The sequence below is a fragment of the Arvicanthis niloticus genome, chromosome 9 (assembly GCF_011762505.2).
Source record: "Arvicanthis niloticus isolate mArvNil1 chromosome 9, mArvNil1.pat.X, whole genome shotgun sequence".
NCBI classification, from domain to species: domain Eukaryota; kingdom Metazoa; phylum Chordata; class Mammalia; order Rodentia; family Muridae; genus Arvicanthis; species Arvicanthis niloticus.
The window spans coordinates 65,535,015-65,551,801 of record NC_047666.1 but is presented as its reverse complement, the minus strand read 5'-3'; the positions used below and the strand labels follow the sequence as shown (position 1 = coordinate 65,551,801).

General features: G+C 48.1%; 1 protein-coding gene across 4 annotated transcripts in view; it reads left to right on the top strand.

Moving 5' to 3' along the window:
* Tspan9 (tetraspanin 9) overlaps positions 1 to 16,787 on the top strand; it is a 188,050-nt gene that overhangs the window by 2,343 nt on the left and 168,920 nt on the right. For 2 of the 4 annotated variants that reach the window (XM_034512460.2, XM_076940616.1), the window contains exon 2: positions 4,292 to 4,337. The exons of the other annotated variants lie outside the window; for them this stretch is intronic. The gene's annotated coding sequence lies outside the window, so the exon portion shown is untranslated. The remainder of the gene's footprint in view (positions 1 to 4,291; positions 4,338 to 16,787) is intronic. 4 annotated transcript variants of the gene reach the window in all.

Genomic DNA, 16,787 nt, shown 5'->3' with positions numbered 1-16,787 from the left:
AAGTACAAGGTTTAAGGGTATGGCAGCTTCCCTCGGCCTTTCTGCTGTCTGTGTGGGTGTAGTGTCCTAGTCTCTTGCTGTATGTGTATACCTTAAGCTTACTCTGGGCTTCTCCATAGGCATTTGGGAGAAGCAGCCTGCTTTGCTGGTACACAGCGTTGTGTCTGTGGTGTAGGCTGGCTTACAGGGTGTTCTCCCTCCTCCTTGGCTCTGTGATCCCAGTGTACCTGGTCTCAGGAAGTGAAGGAGGGATTGAGGTAAGACCTTGGGCAAGCGCTTTCACCCTTGTTGGCCTAGGCTTCCCGCTTACACAATGAGGGTAACAATACAATGTTTCCAGGGCTGTGGGAAGGAGCTGTGACACAGAGCAGAGAAGCTTGTAGCTCAGGGCCTCATACACAGCAGGTGTGCAGTGAGTGGAGGCTGTTATTTATAACCTAATCAGTGGCTAGACCAACATGCTGGGAACATGAGGACAAGGCTTCTCTTCTCTCACTGAGGCCCATGAGTACTGAGGTGATCATCTGTGCTGACTAAGAGGGAATGGATGTAATCCAGGTACACTCACCTTTTCTCTTCCACCCCAGGCCGCTTTGTCTTCTAATCTTGTGCTTCCAGGAACCCACAGGTCCAGCCAGACTGGTCCTCCAGACATGCTTTGATCATCTCTTTTTAGCCCCAGAGTTTGTTCTGTTCCACCTTCATGAGTGTCCTTCCGATTTCTATCTTTCTGTCCTCCAAGATAATTCATTTGTAGCTCTTTTCAGGGGCCTTTCTGAGGCACCGTCCTCAGTGAACCTTTGCTTTGGAATTCCTGTGTCTTTACCTGTCTTTTGCTAGGTAATTCCTTGATGAATTTCATCACCTCCCTACCATCACCACTGCTACCACCTCCTCTCCCTCCTCTTCTTCCTCCTCTTCTTCTTCTTTCTCCTCTTCTTCCTCCTCCTTCTCCTTTTTGTCTTTTTTATTTTCTTTGAGACAGGGTCTTGCTATATAGTCCAGGATGGCCTTGAACTTGTGATCTTTCTACCTCTTTGTCCAGAGTCCTGAGATGACATGCATCTACCACTATGCCTGGCATCCTTATTAAATTTTTGTGCTATGTTCTGATGATATATAAATAAATAAAAATGATCAAAGTTGCTAGGCATGATGCATACACTCCCAGTACTTTGAGGATGAAGCAGGAAGGTCAGAAGTTTAAGGTCATCCTTAGCTACCTCCTGAGTTTGAGGCCAGTTTGGACTGAATGAGACCCTGTCAAAAAGAATAAAAACACATCAAAAAAAGGTCCTTGTCTTCTTTGGATATATGATTCAGTCAAGAAGTTAGGAAGGGGGTTTACAAAAATCACAGTTTAAGTATAAAGTGAGAGATGGGGCTGAGTGCCATAGTTCCAGGTATTTGGGAGACTGAGATGGGAATGGCTTGGAGCCAGAGTTTGAGGCCAACCCTGGACAGCATAGTTAGTGAGTCCTTCTGATAGCAAGATGTTGTGAGAAATCAAAGTTTCTGCAGAAACCATGATGGAGGAGGTGTACTTCAGGCAGAAGGAGGTGAGAGACACCAACTTCAGAGGGGACTGTTTCATGGGAGGATGGAGGAGCAGCCTGAGGACAGATGAGAGACTAGCTCTGCAGGGCCAGTGAAGACACTGGGCAGGTGGATGAGCCACACTGTAGGTGGCTTTAGTTGTCCAGCCAGGGGATAAATTTCATCCGTCTATCTATCCATGAGAAATGGAGTGCCTGCTGTGTCAGGCATGGGTTGGTGAGCCTTGGGAGGTCCTGGGATGCTTGTGGTTTTGGCATGTGGGTCACAGAAGCAGGTCTCGGCTCAAGGAAGTTATTGATGGATGTAAACCATGGTGAGGGGCCGGGACCTGCCAGGAGTGGTAAAGAGGATAAGACCCAGAGAGACTTTAGGATCAAGACCATTTGTGGGGGCTGGGATGTGGCTCAGTGGTTGAGCACATACCTAGCATGTGTGAGACCCTAGGTTCCATCCTTATTATTGGAAAAAATAAAATAAAAATAAAAATAAAAATAAAAATAAACCAAACCAACCCTCACCAAAAAACAAAAACAAAAACAGAAAAACAAAACAAAACAACCCACCAAAACAAAAGTGGACTGTAAGTTGGTCACTGGTGAGGAGACAGCCAGCCAGTTCCAGGCTGCTGTCCTCAACAGATGAAGGAGTTTCCCTGATCTTTTAGGAACCTTGACTCAGGCCAAACCAGGGGTTGTGGTTTCAGCACAGAAAAGAATTTCAGGTCTAAGCAGTGTGAAGCAGCATTGGAGATTTTATGAAAGGTATTTTAATATAGACTGAAAACACAGGGGTTAGCGGAGAGGGAGGTGCTTAGAAAGAAAGCCACTGCTTATCAGAGGACATTGTGGGCATGGGCTCTTCAGAATAGTGTCACCGTTAGTTGTCTTAGCGTTAGTCATTTGTGCACTTTTGATGGCTGTCAAATTATATTTTAAAAGCTTGCCTAGACCCTTCCATTATCCTCTTTTAAATGAGAAAGAGTTAAACTGAAACATTTATGTATTTTGTTTATGTGTATGGATGTGAGCATGTGCTTGTCTCTGTGAGTGTGATGTCACAGGACAGCTAGCAGAGTTTATTCGCTCCTATGCCACATGGGTTCCTGGGGACTGAACTCAGGTCGTCAGGATCTTACCCCTCAACCATCTCCCTAGCCCTCTGTCTGTTTTGATGTGAGGTTATAGGGTGGCACTGGAGAAGCCTTGGATGGAATTATAATACGATCAGATCAAATCAAGAGCCACCAAAGTTGTACAAGGAATTCAGTTAGTATGTGTCCTTTCCCTGCAAATGAGCGTTCTGGTCAGGTTCCTAGAAACTTGCAGACACATCTGGGAAGGGGGAAAGGCCTCACGCACTTGTCACTGGCCCCAGAACTCTTGCTTCTCTGCTGTGAGAGGTTTTAATCAGAATATTGTGAGGGGCTGCTCTCCCTTCACGTCCCCATGATTTTCTCTGTCTTTCTTGCCTACCATTGCTGGGCAGGAACTTGGAGAGATGGCTTAATATTGAGTGCTTGCTACTCTTCCAGAGGATCTCTCTCTGGTTTCTAGCACCAGTACCCACATCAGGTGCCGGACAGCTCCAGAGGATCCAGTATCCTTTTCTGGCCTCTGTGTGTGCACACACACAGACACACATAGAGACACACACACACACACACACACACACATACACACACACACAGACACAGACCATACACACCTTCTCATAAAAAAAACCCCAACATATGTAAAAATATGTATAACCTTAGAAAGAATTGATAGCGTTGGGTCATGAAAGAAGCATGCCTGGAGGCTGGCACTGGATCTGAATGGGGTCTGATCACTAGACTGTTTCCAGTGGGTTTCATTTTCCTGACGAGTTTTGAGTATCTTTAGAATGTGGCTTCTAATAGCCTGTGATATCCCCATAGTACTCACTGCTCAGAGGCGAGCACCAGGCTCACAGTCACTCCTTGACATTCACAAGAAATGATCCTTGTGTCTTCTGGAATCCCAACTTTGCACCCACAGCAATATCTGTACACCGGCCCAGTCCTCTCCGGGGTCATGTTTCCGTGGGGAGTCAGATGTTTCCTGTGTCTGTTCTCGTGTCCCAAGTTGACTGTCCGTCGTGTCTGCTGCAGTTTCTCTTTCTCTTGTTGACTCTTTCCTGGCAAGTTGTAACTGCTCCACTTGAGTTGCTGTGGGTGTGAGGATGCAGGAGCAGCACAGGGCCTTTCTACCAGCCTTACAGTGTAAGGAAACCAACACCTTACACCCCAGGAAAGTTACAGACTCTTACATGTTGGGCCTTCCTACCAGCCTTACAGTGTAAGGAAACCAACACCTTACACCTCAGGAAAGTTACAGACTCTTACATGTTGCTGAAAATTGTAGATACTAAATCATTGGATTTAGTCTGTAGTCTAACACTCTATCCCAGGGATGGCGAATATATGACATGGATAGTGTTACCTACAAAACTGCCTTGAGCAGACATTACTAATCAATTACATCTGCCTTTCCTGCTGAGCTAGGGCTTGGGTCTTGCTCATAATCCTTTAGGCACCCACCACCAGCTAAGTGGAGTTGGCACCACAGCTGGAACCCATTTACCATTTCTGGCCTTTGCCAGTTGTTGAATGAGCGGCTAGGAGACGGCTGCCCTACAGAGTGGCCATTGCTGCCCAGAATTTACCCTGGTGTGGCTTCACAGCAAAGCGATGATTTAAGTTTTCGTTTTCATGCAGGAGCGTCCCAGGGCCAAGCTGCTTGCAAGAAATACAAGGAAACCAGGTCAGTGTCAGTCTGGTCCGTGTCGTGCTAAGACCTTCCTCCTTTCCTTATCAGCCTGTCTGAGGTCAGCTTTGAACATTTATTGCTTTGTGTGTGTGTGTGTGTGTGCGTGTGCATGTGCGTGTGCGTGTGCGTGCCACAGCATGGATATGGAGGTTGGAAGACACCTCTTCGGAAGTCAGTTCTCTCCTTCTTCCTTGTTTTGAGGCAATGTCTCTTGTGTCTGCTGCTGTACAGGAGAAATGACCTTCCAGCTGGGATGACAGGAAGTCCCGCCTTCACTTTTTGCTTGAGTTCTGGGGCCTGAAATCAGGTTGCCAAGGCTTTCCTGGCAAGGACTCTTTACCTGCGAGCCATCTCCCTAGACACCCCACCTCCACTACCTCCGAGGACAGAGTTTTACTGTGTAGCTGCCTGAGACTGGCCTAGAACTTGCTATGCAACTAAGGCCTTGAGTTCACAGTCTTCCTGCCTTAGTCTCACACAAGCTGGGATTACAGGTGCCAAGTCGAGGTGTTCTGTACCCGTGGTCTGGGGCTGGATTGAGAGACTGAGATTTTCTTGTGCTCTTGACTTAGAATTAGATTTTGTGGTCAGGAGAGGGTGGTTTGGAGGAAGTCAGGGGAACCAGTAGTTCCCAGCTTCCTGCCTTCCCCACCAGGCTGGGGAGCCTGGTTGGAGGGGCTTCCCACAGGCAGGCAGGCTAGAAAGAAGCTATGGGAACTTCCTAGACCCTGGTGCTGCCAGTCCAGCTCTAGGAGTCCTGCTTATCCAGGCCCCTGGATTCTGCTTTTGCAGTGTCTTTGTTCCCAGAGCTCACTTACATTCGGGCCCCTGCTGAGCTTGCCTTCCAGAAGCTGCTAGCAGGATGATGCTGATTCAGGCTCCCTGTGGGAGCTGCTTCCAGACCTGGGCCATGTTATGTTCTAATTTATGTGCGTTTTATCCCGTGGCTTCTCCCTGCTGGGCGACTTGTAAATCTCTTACCTTCTGTGAACCCTGAAGTGTGGTTGGTGGAGGAAGGGGTAAGGGCTTTGATGGTGCATGTCTGGTGGCTTATTTCTGCCAAAAGAGCCCCTGCCTGTGAGTCCTGGCAAAGACTGTTGAGTGGCCCAAGAGCCTCTTTGTCCTGGCAGGTTTTGCAACATTGACGTTAGATTGTCAGTGTTTAGCCCCAGGTTTTGGCTTTTTACATGTATCCACCACGAATATAATATGGTTCTGTTTAACATGGCTTAAATCTCATTTTAACATAGGAGGTTAACATAGGTTAACATTCATAACAGTCCCAAGAGGTAGTATTTTATGGGAACAGTGGCTAAGGCTGAAGTTCTGTTTCTTGTAGGCTATGGAACAGGGACCAGCCCAGGTACTCTCTCTGCCTTGCTTTCTGCCTACCTAGGCAATTTCTTATCAGCCCCTGGGAATCTCCTGCAGGACTCTCTGTAAGGACTCACACCAAAAACAGGATCTGTCATGTTTTTGGGAGCAGAGTAGGTTAGCTCTGGCTGTCCTGAAACTCACTATGTAGACCTGGCTGGCCTTGAACTAATAGAGATCCACCAGCCTCTGCTATCCGAGTGTTGTGGTTAAAGGTGTGTGCTCCTATTTTTAAGTCTTTCCCCTTGTTCTTTGGGCCTGCATCTGTGTGGGTACCTGCTTTTAAGGCCTAGGGGACAAAGGATGGTTTTCCTGGGCACAGCCCCATCCCAGACCCTGTTATCTGTGTTCCTGTTGGGCCTCACAGGCTGCATGTGCAAGAGAGCTTCCCAGGAGGCCTGAGTCACCCTGGGCAGACAGACAGCTCCTGACATCATGCCTTTCCCAGCCAGGTGACTTGGGCTTCCTCCTGCACATCTGTGTGGACACCCTGAGTGAGAGAGACTCCATGAAGGGCTTAGCAGACAGGAAGTTTGTCCTGACTGATGGGCTGAGGCTTCTGGGGCTTCCGTTTTGCCATTTTGTGTCATGCTTGTGAGAGTCTAGAATGATGTCCAACTTGGTGGAGGGGTCAGATTCTGGCTCCTGCCTTTCATTGCAGGTGACCTTTGTAGAGTCATTGCTTTCTTCGGGCTGGGGACTGGGTACTAGGTCCCTTTAGTTCCTGCCCAGGTAGTTTTCAAGGTGAACCCTGACTGGAGTTCCCTTCCAGACCAGGTCCTTCCTAATTCCTCTCCTCTAAAGCTCTCTTTGCTGCTGGCCTAAAGGCAGGTGGAGGAGGGAGGGACAAAAGTTAATGAATAACCTCGGCTTTGATTTCTGATGGAGGACAGGGATTGTTTAGAGAGATGGCTGCCTGTCTGGAGGTGGCCTGTCCCACAGCCTCCCTTCTGGCCTGTCAAGCTGCTTCCCTTCCCTTCTCATGGACCTTATATGTTGGCTCCCCTCCACTTACGCTGAACTGCTTTTTTTTTTTTTTTTTTTTTTTTTTTTTTTTTTTATATCTGCTCTGGGAATGAGACCCGGGGCCTCACATGTACCAGGAGTGCTCTCTACCTGGTCACACACCAGCTTCTGATCAGCAGCCTTTATTTGTAGCCTGGCTGCAACAGAGGCCCCTGCTGGCTGCAACCTTAAGCCTTACAGCTTCAGCTTCTGTGGAAGCCAAGTGAGGTGAGAACACCACCAGCCTCCCGAGCACTTTGGCTTCTAAACCAACACAAACCAAAAAGCCAGGCAGAACTGGTCTGGGCTGTGAGAATGGGAAGGGCATGCAGGAGCATCTTTTGGCCAAGTGAGCCTCACATCCTGAGAGCTCAGTTTGTACTTTGGGGCCAAATGTAGCATTTTGCTTTTTCTGACATATCCCTTGGTTCATACTGTGTGTGCTCTGACTTTGCCACACCCTTCCATCCTGTTTCCCCTCTTGCAGTGGGGTATCTGGAAGTGACTTTCTGAACCTTGTGACTGTCTCTGCTCTCAGGAACCACTATTTGCTAAACCGTTTGGTCTTGTGGGTGAAGCAGGTAGAACATAGCCAGGAGACCTTGACAACTCAGGAAGCCCCGCGATGTTTCTGGGCCAACTTGACTTGTTGGGGGAGACCTGACTGTCCATGCAGGATCTCTGAAGGGCCCACGGTCTCTGGGCAGTATTTTCTTTGGTTTTGGTTTGATAACTTAGAACAACTTTGTGCAGATTTGAAAAAAATGGCAACTCCCAAGCTGGGTGTGATGACACACACCTTTAAATGCCTTAAATTGAGGCAGAGGTAGATGGATCATCGCTCTGTGAGTTCAAGGGTATAGCAAGTTCCAGGCCAGCCAAAGTACATAAGGAGACCTTGCCTCAAAAAATGAAACAGAAACAAAAACCATAGAAAGAAAACTGGCAGTTTCTTAGATTAAAAAGAAAAACTGAAACACACACACACAGACACACACACACACACAGACACACACACACACACACACACACCTTCCCTTACCCTTCTAGAGCTCTGGTGGATAAGTGGTCTGTGTTGTGGGTGCATTTCTCCTCTCGTGGAGTCCATAAACATATGTTGCTGGCAGCACACATAATATGCGTAATGACGGGAGTATTGTTGGTTCAAGGTCAAGGAGAGAGCCTCTGGAGGAGGGGAGTGATCTTGGTCAGAGGTTAAGTTCGGAGTTCGCTTGTAACAGGGTCTGACCATGCACATGTGTGTTAGTATGTTTGTGCATGGCTCATTGTGCCCATGTGGGTCTGCACAGACAGACCCATGTGGTGGTGTTTTGGGACTCAGCTGAGAAGCCCAGCTGCAGCCTCTCAGTAGATCAGTGTGTACCCGGGTCTCTCTTCAGTAGGCATAGTGCTGGGAACCCCGCCTACTTCCTCTGCTCTGGTTAAGCTGCCATGGAGTGGTGTGCCCAAACACTTCAACCAGCCTAAGGGTGGAGGTGCCAAGGATAGAAGAGCAGATCTTGTCTCAGCAAGCCCCTAGCCTCCACTGGGCCACAACCTATGGGAGGGCGCTATGAGCGGCAGGGTGTCTGGCTGGGCTTGAGTGGAGTGTGTGTTTTCTGGTGTGTGCACACGCAGAGTGACATGTTTTGTTTTAGAGAAAATGAGGTTGAGGTCTGGGCTTGCAATTTTCCACTTGTCTTAATCCTGGGAGAGTCTAAACAGCTTTGTTTAGAAATTGGACACGGAGATTTCAGGGACCTGAGTGAAGAAGAGCTGTTGGGTCCCCTAGGAAGGCAATTAAGTTTGCAGCCAGTGTGTGGACCTGTGTAGCCATTATGTATGTTTGTATGTATGAATGTACACATGAATTTGTGCATGCAAATGTGGATCTGTTGGGTGGTGAGGCAGAGCGCTTACAACATAAACTGTGACACGAATCACTAAATAAATAGTGGATTTTCACTGGGTCTCACTGGTTTGCTGCTGAGGATGGTTGGGAATGGAGGAGGAGGAAGTGCCCAGGTCATGAGGGGCAGAGACAAGCAGGGTTGGGATTGCCCATCTTGGACCTGTTGTTCTCTAGTGTTGGAGAATCTGGGGACGGTATGGCCAGTCAGCCTGTGTCTGGAAACAAACAAACAAACCAAAATCAGCCTTGTACCTCAGTGTAGGGAGAATAATACAAGGCAGTCCATCAAGGGATGAAGATCTGTGTGGGGAGGTGGGGCCTGGCCCCGAGGGAAGGCTGGGATTGGGTGGATGCAGGAAAGGGGCTCCCCTCTGTGTGCTTGCAGTGGGGGTTGGCAAGGTGGAGGTTGGTGGAGACAAGTGCTGTTTGCATAGAGAAGGAGGAGCTGGCTGGCCAGGAGGGTGGGGCCCTTACTTGAGGTGCCTCAAGTAGCTTGGGTTTGGGAAGACTGGCACTGGGAAGCAAAGAATGGGGAATGAGAAACGGGTGCTTCAGAAGACACAAGCTTAGAGCAGAAACCAAGATGAAGTTTCAAAGACTTTCAAAGACAGCAGTGGCTGCTGCTTGCTTCCTCCTCCTCCTCCTCCTCCTCCTGTTGTTGCAGACATAAAACAAATATTCAGATATTACATCAATTATAGAAATGGGCAATGTCCCCCACTTCTGCCCTTCAGAGGTACCGGCCATTAATCCTTTGGCTTGTGCTGTTTCCAGATAAAAAGTTTTTTTTTTTCCTTTTCCAGTTTGTTTATTTATTGTGTACATGTGTGTCAGAGGGTGCATGTCTGAGGTTCAGAGGGCAACTTTGTGGGAGTGAGTTTCTCCTCCCATGTGAGTTCTGGGATGAATCTTAGGGTTTTAGGCTTGGGAGCGAGTACGGTTGCCCACTGAGCCATCTTTGTAACACTTTCCAGATATTTTATGGCCCAGCTGGCATCCGGCCATCGCCCTGCCCATCTTCTCTGTCCACAGGTTGACTGGCTCATTCATTCTTCAGCCGTCTTTCCACACCAGGATGACCCCATTCCTCTCAGTGGCTGTGCAGACTCGCTGAATGGCTTTTGTGTCATTTTTCGAAGCAGCAGAGTAGCTGGCTCCAAGATTCAGTGGGTTCATGTAACTACTGTCCGTCTGTTCCCTTTGCTGTGGGTTGGCTCTGTGTTCTGAGCTCGGCTGCTCATGCCCAAGCTTTAACATGGTAACATCTCATCAATGATTCATCAGACCCTGGAGGGTCCAGGAGAGCCTGGGTCACATGTGAGGTGGCTGACTCTGGCTCTCAGGTGGTCCTCTCTGCTATGCTTTGTCACTACGAGGGAAGCTAGTAGTCTTTCAATTGAAATCTTTTAAGTTTCATTGAGATCTGGATTCTGAATGCTCCCAACACAAAATCCATGTACTGCTGGTAAAGGCGAGATACGGTCATCTACTGGTGGCAAGGGCTGGTAAGGGCAAAGCCCCGTCACCTGCTGCTGGAAAAGGGAAGGCTCCGCTAGCCACTGCTGTAAAGTCACTGTTCTAGGGTAGGAAAGAGGTTATGTTTCTTTGTGACAGGACTGACCAGGCCACATTCAGGGTTGTGTGCCCAGGGGCGGAACGACATGGGTGCACAATTCTCTGGATACAGACCAAGGATCAGACCCCACAGACTGCTGGGCACTGGAACAGCTCCCTTCTCTCCCCAGCTTACTGTTCATCCTAGGTGAGTCAAGTAGGGTCATTGGTAAGAAGGGGATTCTGTTGCCGTGCTGCCTCCGGGCACTGCCTTGGGTAGATTTGGTGTTCTGTGTGTGTGGCGTTGGGGTGAGCAGCTTGTCTAACAGAGTCCTGGATTTTGTAATAGATAGTATCTGTTGCCCTCAGGCTCCTAAGATGGCCTCCCCCCATCTCCTTCATCCTGTTTGCCCTTTGAAAGTAGCCAAGAGCTTGGCTTCTAGATACTGCTGCTGTTTTTTATTGTCTCTTTGAAAACTGTCAGTCTGGGTGACAGGCCTTTAACAAAGCCAGATGGGCACGCCAGGTCCAGGTCTGCTGGGATTTCATCTATTCCTTTGTTCAAGAAATCTGTCATAGACTCCGGGCTTTCTCCTTATCTCCTAGTAACCCCAGCTGTGGAGGAAGAGGACCCAGCCCTTCCGACTCACAGATTTCACTTTCCCAAAATTCTCAGGCAACTCACTGTGGACTTGACATTTTGACTTCCCACAAGGTGTTCGTTTTTTATAGTTTTCTCGTTCCTTGCCTCGCTCGGTAGCTCTTCTCTCACTGCGAAATGTCATCTGTGGCTGGGAGGCTGGAGGGAGCAGGGAAGAGTCAGCAGCAGGGCACTAATGAATCCCACTCTCAGTTTTGAGGTTGCTCTCTTGGAGCTGTGGTGGTGAAGCTCTGCCTGGCTCTGACCGTTTATCAAACTCACCTCTCCCTGGGGCACGGCTGGCCCCAGGTGGGGCACACTCCCAGAGCACAGCCCACTCTCTTGCCTGCTTGCCTGTCATCCTTCTGGCCTGTGTGCATTCTTCAAAGAAGAACAAAGGCAGAGTGGGCCTTTGCATTTGGTTTTCTTTTCTCCCAGCTCCCTGGCAGCATCTTTTGGAAAAGAAATGTTCTGCAGCCAGGAGGTTCAACGTGAAAGCATTCTGCACCCCAGGCATAAACTCTTGGCAGGCTGAGATAGCTCAGCAAGGGGACTTGGCGAAGACTGTAATTTGGGAGGGGATGTGGCCTAGTGCAGCTGGGTGAGTTAGGGACACAGTGTCATGCTTCTGTGGTAGCATTGATGGTGCCTGACCAGCTTATTGGCTCCATACATACCAATGCTAAGTGCTGGTGGGCATGTGTAGAGCTGACTCTGCAGTCCTTTGAACAATCTGGCATTCTGGGCAGGGCCAAAAAGCCTCAGCCATACTTTGGCCAGGAAAATCTGGGTGGAGGTCCTCAGCCTGCTGTATTGGGCATTTGGTAGTTTGAAGCAAATGGGAAATCAGTTTCCTGTACAAGAAGATCCAGGAGGCTCTCTCTGATACCTAACTTCCTGGTTGCAACCTCATTCCTCCCCTTCTCCACCTCCCATTACTGGATCTTCGTGGCTGTGAGGAGTGATCTAGCTTCAGTATGCTCTGGGTCCTTGGTATCAAGGAAGGAGACAGCCGATAATTACTAAACACTCCAGATCCTCAAGCACTGAAAAACTCTTGGGATAGGTGCTCTGAGCAAAAAGAGAGCTGTAGTTAGGTTAAGGTTAGGTGCATTTCAACCTTTTCTGCTTGTGGCTACCAACTCTCTGTTTTATCTAGCTCTCCAGTTTCCTGCCAGGATGGTCCTATAACACTAAGTGGTACCCCAGGAGTGGGCTGTGATGACAGTAGGCCAAGTAGGGTAGGAGTTGGTGCAGATGCAGCCAGCACCCTCTGTGTAGAGCTCAGATGAGAGGGACTGCCTTGGCAGAGCTGGGGTTTTCATCATTACACCAAATTGGGCATAGAACATCGGTAACCAATGTCAACCCTCCATCCCACTTGCTGGTTATCCACCTGAGTCACAGTTGTTCACATCCTAGCAGAAAGGGATTATTCTTCCCTGAGGATGCTCACTGGACTATTCCTTGAGCCATGGGGACCATCTTTTAAAGGAGACAGCCTCAGGTAACACCTCTGCAATATAGATGTAGCCGAGAGAGAGTTAAGAATTGGGGAGGCAGGCCTTCCTGCCACCATGCCCAGGGCTGGATGAACTTGTGGGCACCCCATACCGTCTCTTGACTAGAACACTGCAGTGTGGGACAGGTCAGCTGGGACGACCTTTCTGTCTAAGGAGCTCACATGTTGACATGCAGAAGAACCCTGTGCATATGCTAGGGCTGATGGGTCTTCTATATTGTTTTCTCCCCAGCGAATTTTTTTTTAGGCTTACTGGCTTTGGGAAGCATTAATTGCAGGGTACACATGTCAAGAAAGGTAGTCACAGAATTGGCTTCAGTCCTGGGGGGACTGGCACCTACACTGCAGCTGGCTCTGGAGGTGCTGTGCCCATCAGAAGAGTTGGGTCGGCCCACCTCTGTCTGTGTGTGGGGGAAGGGAGCGGGGACTCTAGTCAGGGAAGGTGGACAGTGAATCTGGGCTAAAGGGCCTTTCTCCTTTAGGTCCAGGTGCTCACTAGTCTAATGTGCTGAGTTTGACTCTGGCCCATGGCTGGAAGAAGGAAGAAGACTGGAAAGGTAGAGTTGTTTAGCTTACGGTGAAAGCCTTGGTTAACTTTCAGAGAAGTGGCAAGGGAGTCAACGGCAGAAGGTGAACGTCCCTCCAGGCTGTCAGACAGCACCCTGACTAGCTATGGGGGAGAGGGGGTTGGATCCTTCTCAGAAGAGCCACACCCATAGGAGACCTCATTAAATGTTTGTTGATGAAGATAGGAAGAAAATAGTTACAAATTTGGAAAGAAACACACCCGGGCTGGGCCAACAATGGGCTGAGGGGCTTGTAGACCTATTTGCCCCTAGGCTGGCTAGCTGGCGAGATCCTGCCACTTGATATCTGTCCTGTGGAAGCTCCCTGGTGAGGCAGCCGTGCCAGTGGTGCCAGTAGCTTGGCCAGGCATCTGGGGATGAGATCTTCAGGGAGGGTCAAGCCAGCCACACATGTCTGAATCCTTCCCTGTCTTGCCTCCGAGGGAATAGTTGCTTAATCTGTTCCTCTTGTGAATGCCGAAGACCAACTAGGCAGTGTTCCCGGGCCTTTTGAGGCTGCTGTGCAGTTTGAAAGAACCCCCTCAGAAGGTGCTGTTTTGTGCAGTGGTGCTTTTAAAGCAAGAGTGTCTTTAAAACAGTCTTAATTCATGCCAGGAACTGAAGCCATTGCTACCACGTTCTAAACCCAATGGGATAGGCCTGGTCTGTTGTTGCGACCGTACTGCCCGGCTTGGCGGCCACTGTGTTGCAGACCATTCTGCCCCACGCTTTGGGGCCAAAATGTTGCGGCCCACTCTCTGCTGCTCCGGTCCTCGAGTCAGGGCCTAGCAAGAGACTCGAAGAATGGAGACAAGACAGGGTGTGTGATCAAGTCCAGTTTCTCGTTTATTGTCTCTCTTCATGTCTCCCTTTTCTATTGTCTCTCATATTGTCTCTTATCATCTCTCTTTCTGAAGGGAAGTCCAGGGTATTTATACACTTTGTCATGTGCCTTGTAGGCGCGTGGATACCACATGCCTTGCAGGTGTGGATATGACGTATGCCTTACAGGCATGTTTGACGTGGATAGCATGTGCACCATGCGTCTTGCAGGCGTGGATAGCACTTGCGCCTTGAAGCTGGGGCCACTAAACAGCAAAACAAGATATGTGGGATAAACAAGATATTTATCAGAGTGTGCTCAGCTGTTGTAGGCTGTTGAAAACCAAGTCTCACGTCAGGGTATATGGCTCGAGATGGTTGCAAAGCTGATAGCCGCTTTCTGCTACAAGTTGGCTCCCAATAGGTCCCCCTTTTAAAATTTTTTTCAAAAGGGAAGGCTGGGAAAACTTACAGAAACCGTGTCTACCTTAGTCGGAACAAATGACCCCAGCCTCACTTTCCAGTCTTTAAATACTCAGCCATTTGGTTGAGCTCTTAAGATGGTGAGGCCTCCCAGTGTTAGGGGCAAGGGTCTTGAGGTATTCTCTTACCCGTCATTGACTATCTGGCTTAGCACGTAAGTTAAGGGTTAATCCTCATCAGTCTTTATGACAGAGGTTTCAGAGTCACCTACTTTCAGCCTGTAATAATGGACCTGTATGGGTTTGTTTTGAATAGCGTCTATCTGTTGTTGTACAAAAGCCATCAGCCTGTTGAATGGCATGAACCCGAGAGATAAGAGACTTAATGCCTAAATAGTTGGTATAAAAAGCAACACTCTTTTTTAAGGGCAACACATGATTCCCCTGTTGGAGAAGTAAAAGGTCTAAGCCTTGCACCCGCACATTTTCAATAGAAGAAATTATACCCATGAAGTCCTTGAATTTGCATCAGCTTAGTAACAATTATATAGATTTCTACCAATAGATTATGTCTGTGTAATCAATTTAAGGTCTTCCTCCCTGTTCCAATAAAACCACCACTTCTCCCCAGAAGGACAGCCTAATATTAACCACCTCAGTCCCCAAGTCCAAGGAATTGGGGTGCCGACTCTTCATTAACTTCTTCAAGCTGAATATGGGTGTTGAGATATTAGAAGAGGGATGAGGGGAAGGGTAAATTGATAAGCCTCTGATGTCAGAGTCTTCACTGCATCAAGCTGGAAGTCCAGGACATCAGTGGACATGTAGGTGGCAAGAAGATTCATTCACCAAGGCTGTGTATTCTGTAATATACAGATCTCAAAACAAATTTTAGTATCAAGATAATTATTTTGATTCTTTGGAATTTAGTCTTCTGGAGGCCTACCTCTGTCATATCTGATCCATATAATTCTGGAAGATATAACTACTACCTTAATGACCTCTTCAGAAAACACATAGAAAAACCTTTTTCCCCAAATCAGCCTTTCCTTGAGCCAGTAACCAGAAAAGCCTTTACATTGACTTTTTATCCAGAGGAAAAATATAACTACACAACTCAGAGTCACACCCATTTTGAAAGTTAAATCAATCTAATACAACTGATTAACACTATCTTTCTGTTCAGCTCTCTGCCTAGAGCAGCCTTCTATTTATCTATTTATCTGTTTGGCTCCCTTGACTCAGAGCAGCCTGCAATTTACTCCTCGCATCTTTAAAGCCTTTTTCATCTATTTATCTGTTTCTGCTCACTTATTTCTTGCCCCATTTTCGTTACTATGACCTACTGGTCTCACTGCAATCACCTTTGTTTCACTTTTGAATTCTCGGCAGACCCTTCTTCCAGTAACGTCTCTCACTGGGTCTCTTGTTCTTCCTGTCTCGAGTTGAGCACCGCTGCCAAGCCAGCTCTGTCAGTTGACTGGTTCTCCAGCGCAGGAGTGAGGATGGCTGCTTTCAATTCCCGAGGTGTCCTTCACTGTATCCCGCTTACTGGAGCCCCACGTCAGGCGCCAAAATGTTGAGGCCCGTACTGCCCGGCTTGACAGCTACTGTGTTGCAGACTGTTCTGCTCCGTGCTTTGGGGCCAAAATGTTGCGAACTGCTCTGTTGCTCCAGTCCACGGGTCAGGGCCTAGCAAGAGATGTGAAGAATGGAGACAAGACAGGGTGTGTAATCAAGTCCCATTTCTTTCGTTTATTGTCTCTCTTATTGTCTCTCTCTTTTTGTCCCTTTTCTCTTATTGTCTCTCTCTCTAAAGGGAAGTCCAGGGTATTTATACACTTTGTCGTGTGCCTTGTAGGCGCGTGGATACCACGTGCCTTGCAGGCGTGGATACCACGTGTGCCTTGCAGCTGGGGGCACTAAACAGCAAAACAAGATATGTGGGATAAACAAGATGTTTATCAGAGTGTGCTCAGCTGTTGTAAGCTGTTGAAAACCAAGTATCATGTCAGGGTATATGGCTCGAGATGGTTGCAAAGCTGATAGCCGCTTTCTGCTAAAAGTTGGCTCCCAACAGTCTGTAGCCTCTGGTCAGAGTTAACATCAGTCTCAGGACTAACACAACCTCTACTGTCATTCTTTACTGGTAAGGCAGACACACAGACACATAGAGACACACAGACACATACACACAGAGACACACATATACACACACAGAGGCACATACACACACAGACACATACATACACAGACAAACACACCATAGACTCACATGCATAGAGACTCACACACATAGATACACACACAGATACACACACAGATAAACACACATAGACACACACAGACACAGACACACTCAGATATATACATAGGTACACAGACGCACACATACACAAAGACTCACACACTGATACATTACAAACATAGATATGCACACATGCACATAGACACACAAACACACATAGACATAGACTCACAGATACACACATGCACAGACATATAGACACACATGCGTGTGTGCACGCGTGCAAACACACACATAGAGCAATAATAACTGTTTTAGTATTAGGGATCAAACCTATGGCTTTATGTATGCTAAACATGTACTTCTATAAATGAGCCAC